The 9,516-nt window shown below is 38.0% G+C and overlaps 1 long non-coding RNA gene across 1 annotated transcript; it reads right to left on the reverse strand.

Moving 5' to 3' along the window:
• Window positions 1-597: 597 nt before the first annotated feature.
• On the reverse strand, window positions 598-6,599 carry LOC109382021 (uncharacterized). The gene is made up of 3 exons (XR_002123864.1): window positions 4,588-6,599; window positions 3,955-4,162; window positions 598-2,071 (listed from the first exon to the last, which is right to left on the reverse strand). It is a non-coding gene; the product is annotated as an uncharacterized LOC109382021 (long non-coding RNA).
• Window positions 6,600-9,516: the final 2,917 nt, after the last annotated feature.

The raw sequence follows: 9,516 nt of genomic DNA on the forward strand, positions 1-9,516 counted from the left end.
AAGAAATCTTCGCCTTCAATATCCTTTGATCCCCTGCTTTTTTTCCTTTTCCCACTTTCTGCCAGTTTATCTCAGGACTCTTTCTTCTGCCCCATTTCTTATTACATTTTGTTCCATTTATGAGTCAAGATAAAAGCTTGGGCAGGGGAAAGGGGCAAGGGTCCAGACTCATAGACACATTGAAAAGAAATGGGTTCAAAAGGAATCTTTGCCACCAGCTTTTCAAGCCTTTGAAAGTAGCCACAAGTCCCATTTGGAACCTCTTCATCCTCCTCTAATTAGACTTGCCTTTCCTTAAGCACCAGCATTCAAAACAACAGTTTTGTTTTTAACATAGTTTAATGCTCTCCTCTTTGAAATCAGGGCATTGCGACATCACTGTGCTATTTCTCATGGCTTTCAGTATTCAGTTCTCCAGTTCAGTGGCTGATGCCTGCAATCCCGTAGAGTCGGAAATTGAGAAATTTAAGTTATTAAGGATAAATTAGTTTGAGATCATCAAGACTGAGCGTAAACCTGTTAGTAATACTACTTACTAACTAATCATTAATTAAGAAATAATTAAGAAACATTACTTTCTATTTGGCACTCTTTGCTTTCTGGAATCTTTTGATGATCTCCCATTTAGGCCATTTTAGGGAGATGCTCATTAATTTGTTCAGCTTCACTAAAAACAAAATACATACTAAAAGGCATTGGTGTCTGTATCTGTAACTGTATACAGAAAGAGATTCAGTATGCCAGGACTTTTTGTTTGTTTGCTTTTAAATAAAAGAAGGGAGGGGAAGGATTAATTAAACAGTTGTTAAGCTGGCCCACATTCCCTGGGCTTTTGCTGACTCACTTAGGAACGTAGATGTAAGAATGGCAATGTTTTTGGGTAAAGGCTTTCTGAGTTCTGGATATCTAGTTTACAGCAAATATATGGCACACAGTCAGCACACAATCGCTGTTCAATAAATAGTTGCTGTTTTGTGAGTTGTAAACTGAAGGCTGCCTAAGGCCATGGGAATTCAAGTGTGCTGTTTGAACAAATGAGATACTTTTGCCTTGAAAAACCTTCCTAGTCTATGGGATTCTTAAATCACCCGGGCTGAGATTGTGTGGAGAACCTACACTAAGGGAGTGCGAAATGAAAGAAGACAAAAAAGGAGGCCCATTTGGGGAAGTGGATAGTTTCAATCTCGTCCCCCCTCCAAGGTGTGGGCACTTTCTGCCACTGTCACCCTGTACCCAGACTCCCTTGCTGCCATCATCAACAACATACCAAAAACTAACAATAAGCCAGCTCCCTCCAGAAAAACCAGAGGAAAACAAATAAAGCAGGATTCAATGTGCTCAAAGATAAAAAGTTTAAGAAGTAATATTTAAAAACAACAAGTTAAAAATGGATGAAAAAAGAAAAAGAAAAAGGATGTGACTAGCTAAGGCGATGTTAACACAGCTCAAAGAATAACATTTTAAATAATTCAGACTATATAGTTCAATAAAATTTTCAGAAAGAATACTTAGCATGGTGATATCAACAAACTTTAATTGAACACCTAAATATTTTAAAAGAAAAAGCATTTGCTATAAATTCTAACTCTGTGAATGGGCATGTAGCCAGAAGCAGGCTATCATTATAAAGATTGACTCCTAAATGCTTCATTCGCCAGAACACATTAAGGAAGCATTATCAGTAAGCCTGCTAGATCACGGATATTCTCTCCCTATAACGAAATTATTTGAAGGTTAATGAAAATAATTCACTGCTTGTATACATGTGTGTACTTATACAAACGTCCACATCGGTACCTAGGCAACACCAAATGACTGCCTTGTATACAATGTATGGATTCTACATCCTCATAGATCAATGCGTATGGCAATTTCATATTGCTTTTCAATAGCAGGAAGATAAAAATAAGTCTTGCTCACACACATACAGTTTCTAGGCAGGCATTATTCCCTGGTTACCCAGAGTTGCACTGTTCATGCTCTTTCATTTTAATAGCCCGTTCAGTTCTGAATCCTGCTTGCAGAAGGTGAGCTCAGTTCTTGCTATTTCACGTTTGGCTCTTCTACACACCTGGGAGAAAGAAATGTCTACTTTTATTTGCATTCAGAATTTTTTTTTAAATCATCAATTTGAAAACAACTAATACCTGAAAACACAACCAAATAAATCTTCTCTTTTTTATAGCATGCAGAAAAACCAAGATTAGCAAGTATGAACATACTTTCCAAGCTTCAGTTTTTGTCAATATTTCCTTAGGAACAAGAATGTTTTGCCCTATATTTTTGCATATACAGAAGTAAAGCCAAAAAACACAAACATATATTCTATTTTTGTAGTAAGTTTTAGGCTGTTTTACAATTTTAAGATATTCTCTTTATCTATCTCTATCTATCTACCTACCTATGAATGATTTGGTAGAATCCAGTGCCATTTAAGGAGCTAGCCCGAGCAGGATAACATCAAATATGTTTTTGGTTTTTTTTCCAAAGATTTTATTATTGGGGAATTGGGGGAGGGGAACAGACAAGTTGCTGTCCTTTTGTTCTTCATCTAGTTGTGGAGGACGTCGCTTCACTGGCCCATGTTGGTATTAACATTGCGCTCTTCCAGCCCCACTGCAGCCCACACCGTCGCCGGGCAACTCACAGCAACCAGCTCCAGGTCGAGCTGTTGTTTACCATCTTAACAGTAGAGGGCGCAGCATCACTGGCCTCATGCGGGATCCGAACTGGGGCCCTGCTGCTCAGAGCTGGTGTCCCAAGCCAACTCCTAAGAAACGTGCCACTCGGCTGGCCCATCAAATATGTTTTTAATGGTCATTAAATGAAGTCTCAAGAGCAAAGATATCTAAAAAGATCTAATTCTTGGAACAATGTAGAAAAAAATGGTTCTAAGAATTTAAAATTGAAGTCTCTTTCATGGAGTTAGTGAAAATCCTCTCAGAGAAATTGATAAATTTCACTATGGAGTGGTTGCTAGGATACCCCTCAAAAATCTATTACAGTAAGCTCTTTTCTTTAAACGTTGGGCAGGGTTTCCACTATTTCAAAATGACTTTGAAAATCATAATGTATGTTCTCTTAGGTTTTATCTAAGTGAACAAAACAGGTGAATGAATGGCCCTAAGGAAAAAAACAATGATTAGCAAAGTTTTTAAAAATAGTTAGACTTTCTCATATGATTTATTTTAAAAGTAGGCTTATCAAAGAAATTCAGATTCTGAGAAGCTGAAAAGAAGATATAAAAATCAAAGCCAAATGGTCAATACAAAATTCCTTGAAGGTAGTTAAAGGCTTTTTATTGAAAGAAGGAAGAGAGTTTACATTTATAGTGGGCCTACTATTTGCTAAGTAGTATCATAAAAATCCCTTTTCTGGAATTGAAAGCAGCACAGATGCTTCAAGCATTTCAGTTTTTGAATTTCTGTTAATTAACTAGTGAGAAATATGTAATCACTTCTACAGGAGTGTTTATATCCAGTTCTGTTAGAAGGCAGGCAGGCTGGGAAAAAAAGATGAAACCGTTTTAGAAGGAATTAGGAACATGACTCCCAGATTCAAGGTTACACAGTAAAGAAAAGGTTACAGGAAAGTACATAAAAAGAGACAAATGTTTAAAGAAAAGAAATCTCATTAGAGTATTGGAAATATTATTTAAAAAAATTTTTTTTCACCTTGCCTATGAGAAGAATATTTCTGAAATTTCTGCCTATGATTATATAAAGTTGAGCTGGGGATTTCTAGAAAGTAAAGCTGGTGTCAGCCTTCGATTTGAATATTTTTACCTCTATATACTTTTCTATCCTTAATACAGTAGTATGTGTGTTTTATTTCAACAGTTACCAAAGATCACACTTTTATTGGCTAGCGTGACCAAACCAGAAGAATGCGTGATTTACAGAATTTATCTCATTATAAAGTAAATAAGCCAAGAAAAGTTAGATCTTGACTCACCCGCTGGGTTTTTGATGGAAGGAAGGACAGGTGACATGAGGATTCTGCGCTAATGGGCAGCAGCTAGTGGAGCGAGTGAGCCCTCTCCAGGTACAAACCCTGGCTGCAGACGAGCCTCTGCTGAAGGCTTGACACCCAGAGTAGGAAAGAGAATTTCCGGACACCCAGTTCCACTCAAGCTCTTATCAGGACTGGAAGAATGAAATAACTAAAAGAAATAAAAACAGAGAAAAATCACATCTGTGCTGAAAGGAGGGAAGGATGACATGTCAATAATTATTTGCTGAATGAATCATATAAAGTTCTAGTATCTTCTTAAAATTCAGAGAGCAGAAAAGATGCCATAGCTAGGACCCAGAAATAGAGAAAACGGTTACTTTCATTACATCTCAGGTACATGCCTACAGCTATTTCTACTAGTATTTGGAACTCTTGTTGATTAAAGTTGAATATCAAATTTGTCAAATACCAGAGGAGAACAAAGAGGGGGTAGCACTCTGACACCAGGGAAAGTAGACTCGTACTTTTACCCGGTCACACACTCATCCATGGAATCTTCTTCCTTTTTCCTCACCAATTCTCACAATTATATTACAATAGTACTTGAGATTTTTTTTACCCCATCCTCCTTACCTAGAGCAGTTGTGACCTCCCCACCATCTCATGGACACGCTGCACTGTTGGCTCTTGCAACATTCTCAGTGTAAAGAGTTTGCTATAAGACATCTCCAGCTGCAAACCCTGTAAGAAAGAAATTAAGAATTCTACAATGAACTCCTTAGGGAAAACAATACTTTTATTCACTTGGAATGCCACCAAAAGTATAGGAAGCAGTGTGATTACAAGTAGCTTCCAAGAGGATGGTAAACAGGCAAAGCTTTATACTCAAATAGCTGGCTGTCCTTTATAAAATGATCTACTAAATGTTGATAATGACCTACTAACTTTGACAAGAGCTACTGTACCATAGTTTCTCCTTTTAAGAATGTTCTCTTAAAATAGGTATGCTCAATATAATATTTAGGAGATTTGATGGATATTTTCCTTTTGTTAGCATTAAAAAAAATGAACAGAAACTACACTGATTGTGATTTACTTGTGCAATTTTTTTTCCATATTACCACAATGTTAGAAAGCTCCCTGGTGGCAGGTACTTATAGTGAGATAATATCATAAATATTAATCCTTGTGTCTTCCTCTCCCCTACTTCCTGACCTTCCCACCCATCAGTCAGAAGCAATCATATTGACCAGAGAATGAAGATAGTTAGAACAGGAATTAAAGAGAAAGAAACTATTTATAATATTATTTTTGACTCCCTAGCTTTTAAGAATAGAAGCATTGAGGGAAATAGAACAGAGTTTATAATCCTTTCAAGAGGACGAATGCTTACATCCAGAAGCCAGCCAGCACCTGGTGACCATCGCTCACTATTCCTATGAGCTCATCATCTTGTCCCTGGCAGAGAAGCAACAACACCCTCACTGTTGACTGCACTTTGACCATTGCTCATTCAACAAGAGACCCATCCATTCACATGCTCCCTGCCCTTAAGTCTTTGCTGAACTCTCGTTTAAACTGTCCCAGATGGAGACCCACTTCTGGGAGCACAGAAATACAGTTCCCCTAGATCTATGAAGATTCCATACAGCTATCTATAATAGAAAAGCTTAAGTATCAGTAGCTTAAGGGAGAGAGAAATTTATTTCTCTGTCATATAATAGCCTAGAGGAGAGCAGTCTAGGGCTGGGATAGCTGCATTGTGATCATAAAGACCTCGGGCGTATTGCTGCTGCATTATTCTAGCCTGGCTTCCATCTTCAAAGTCACCTCTTGTTCCAAGATGGTGGCTGGACTTTCAACTATCACATTTGATTTCTGACAAGAGAAATGCTGCAAAATCCACACCTCACAGCTGACTCAACAACTTTATTTAAAGTCCCATACAACATTTCTGAATAAATCGCACTAGCTAGGACTTTCCCACATGGACACACGTAGCTGCAAGAAGACTCAGAGATGTGTAGCATTTTAGGTGGCTGCATTACCCACCTTTCACCCTCCCTCCTCCCAAAATAAGTCTTCTCTTACTAAGAAATGAGAATGGCTACTGGATATTAACTCAGAGGCATATGTCTACCATATGCCTCTCCCTTGCAAAAAAAAAAAAAGCTGGATCTTTGAAAGGTCTTTAAAAGGGAGTGGGTGTAGAACTGAATACATAGGTACATACCTGGTAGAAGGCTAGACAGTTGGGAAAGTTCACCCTTGTTTCACCATAAACAACCAAGTAAATAAGTTTCCATTAATATTTTTTAAATTAAACAATTAAACAGCAATTAACAAAGTCAAATATTTCAAGTGTATTATATATATGTATCAAGGTATGATAAAAAAAATATGGTGAATGGTGCTACTCATAATATCAAGACGTTAATTGCGTTGTTTAACCTTGATGGAATTGAGCGAGCTGAGTTTGTACCCAGGAACACAATGGTGAACTCTAAATTTTATAAGGGCTTATTAGAGTGTTTAAAAAACGATGTGAGTAGAAAACGGCCTGAGAAATGAGCAAATGGTTTCATCCTCCACCATGACAATGCTCTGTGTCACACATCACTTCTGGTACCGCAATTTCTGCCAAATAAAAACATCACACTGCATCCTCATCCACCTTATTCACTGGATCTGGCACCGTGACTTCTGGCTCTTCCCCAAAGTCAAAAAGACCATGAAAGGTAATCATTTTGAATTGATTCAGGACATCAAGGCAGCCACGACAGTGCAACTAAAGACACTCACGAAAGAGGACTTCCAGAACTGCTTCAGAAAGTGGCAAGAATGATGGGAATAAATGTGTTCAAAGCAAGGGGGAGTATTTTGAGGGGGATTAATGGCAGTGTCTCTTTTACTGTAATAAATTTTTTAAATTTAACATTCATCGTATTTTTTTATCACACCTTGTATGTAATACACACACACACACACACAGACACACACACACACACACAGAGAAAGAAAGTATGTGGTGGGGAAAGATCATGAAACATTTGTAAGGGAAGCCTGCAAACAGCATAGCCACACCTTTCGAGGCTGGGGATGGTGTTCTCCAGGGACATCTTGATTTGCAGATAAACCTAGAGCTGCTTTGCCAATGACCTTGGGAGAGGTCAATGTCCTAGAGTGTAGAATTAATTTATCAACTCGAGTTAGAAGTGAGAGTGAAGAACCTGTAACATGTTTTAGGCAATAATAAAAGACATAAGAGCAGGTGCAACTAAGCACGATGGAAGTGAGTGGATCCAGGGAAATAACAGTTAATACTCAAAGTGTTTACTATTTGCAAGGCCCTGTTATAGCCACTTTACTCTTTAATAGGCACAACAGCCTTATGGGGTTGGTACTATTATTACCCCACTTTACCAGTTAGGAAACTGAGATCAGGGAAGTTTAGTAACTTGCCGGTGGGCACACTGCACTGTCAATGAGTGGCAGGGCCAAGTCACAGCAGAGCGCGCGGCTCGCCAGGCTGTGCTCTGAACCCCAACCCTCCTCCTCTGGAGGTGTTGCCATCTGATCAGAAGACAAGATAGTATGACCTGATAGGATCTTCAGGATGTTGCTGATGGTTGAAAAACGGAAATGTCTGAAAGTTTTAAAGAAATTAATAAGCATTATTTTTAAAATGTCAGTGATGCCAACCAAATATTGCTTTCCTTGGTGGTGGTCATTTCTATTCCAGTTCCAATGGGTGCTTTTTAGCCCCATAAATGACAGCAATCAAGAAAGGCTGCTTGAAAAGCATGTCAGTCCTTGGCTTTCATAAAACCTGTTTATGAAGCCATAAAGAAAAACATGTTTATCCCCAAGGGGTCTTTCAACTCAGTGTCAAGTTACAGGAAACAGTTTTGTATCCAAGCAAAATGTTTTTACCACTGACCTCCAGACCATCCCCACTTATTTGAATTTCTGAATTCAAGATAGAAATTAAACAAGACTACAACACATACCATACTAATATTGTTGTAAGAACTTCACAGAGTTAAATTCCTCAGAAATGTAGACACTATGACATTGGACATAAAAATCTCAAACAATTTTGAGTCATTATGAGATCTTTAAACCATAAGCTGTACCAAAAAAGGGCAGTAGAGTGTAATTTGTTCAAAGAAGGAAATTGTCCAGAGATCCACTTCTTTAAAAACTGAGCAGTGCAAATACTGTAAGATTATAACTCATACTTTCTAAATTCAGCTTAATGTCATTAAAGTATCTTCCAAATCTGTTTACTGTGTTAACTGCTAATAGCATTTTAAATTCCTAAGTATAAATTATCTTCATTAAAATAACTTCCAAACCTTCATTGTTTAATAATTCATTCAATAATTTATTTTTATTCCAGAAGTAAAAAAAATAAAATCACTGGAAGATGACTCTCCCAGTTTCCCAATTAGACTATCTGACTTTAACAAAACATATTGAGTTTTGTTAGTGTCAGACAGTTCTAGGTGCTGAAGACATTGCCAAACTGTTCACAAAATGACTTTAGAAATTTACATTTTTCTCAATAGTTTGAGTGTTGCATTAATATAATTTGACAAACCAAACATTTTTGCAATATTTTGTATTAAGGAAAGACAAAAATAATTTTTTCAAAAATACTAGAAAAAGTTTGGCAAAATTGGGTTTGGCTGAGGTAAGTACAAATCAATGATTTACAGGTGTTATACAGCCCCTCTGGGTAGGTGTGTGTGTGTGTCAGTCAGTAGGGGTCATAGGTCCCACATGGTGGAGACCTACTGCTCTATACTTCCTGAGAAATGTCACCCATTGATCTGCCCTCAAATACACTTTGTCTATATCTTTTTCCTTGGTTCCTGTCCTTGAATATTGAGCTAAGAATTTAACTTGCACTATTGGGCAGAATAAAAGCCAAATTCTTCTCTCAATATTCAACCCTCCCCCAAAGTGCTGTTCCCACCGGCCTAGACTCATCTCCATTCCTCACCCACATCATTTCTACTCAGCTGCAGCAAATCTTGGCTCTTCTCAGAACACACTACATTGTCACCTCTGGTTTTTACTTCACTGTCCATCGGGGAATGTTTTTCCCTTCCCTCTTCTTTCATTATGCAAGTCTCATTCTAAAGCCACTGATTTCTGTGAAGCTTCCTCTGGGCCCTGGTCAGAATGAACAGGTCTTCTTCTCGCTGCTGTCGTTATTTCCTCCAGTGCGGTTCTTGTTTTATGACACTTCACTTTCGTTATCACTGATACTTTCTGCCCAGACCAAACGCAGCACTCAAAATGTCTGAGCACTGAAAACAGGCAACCAAAATCATGTATAGAAAATCAACCAAGAAGCTTCTTTATATTTGTATCTTAAACTAAAACTCAACATCATTCTCATGCAAAAGACTGTTGGTTCTTGTATGATCTCACTTATACGTGGATTCTAAGGAACGGAATGGATGGGAGAAGTGGATGGAGATAGTCTCAGAGACACAGAGGAAGAACTGAGGGTTGTTAGTTGGGAGGGGGTGGGGATGAAGGAGAAGGGAA

Source organism: Hipposideros armiger, unplaced genomic scaffold (genome assembly GCF_001890085.2).
Source record: "Hipposideros armiger isolate ML-2016 unplaced genomic scaffold, ASM189008v1 scaffold_58, whole genome shotgun sequence".
NCBI classification, from domain to species: Eukaryota; Metazoa; Chordata; class Mammalia; order Chiroptera; family Hipposideridae; genus Hipposideros; species Hipposideros armiger.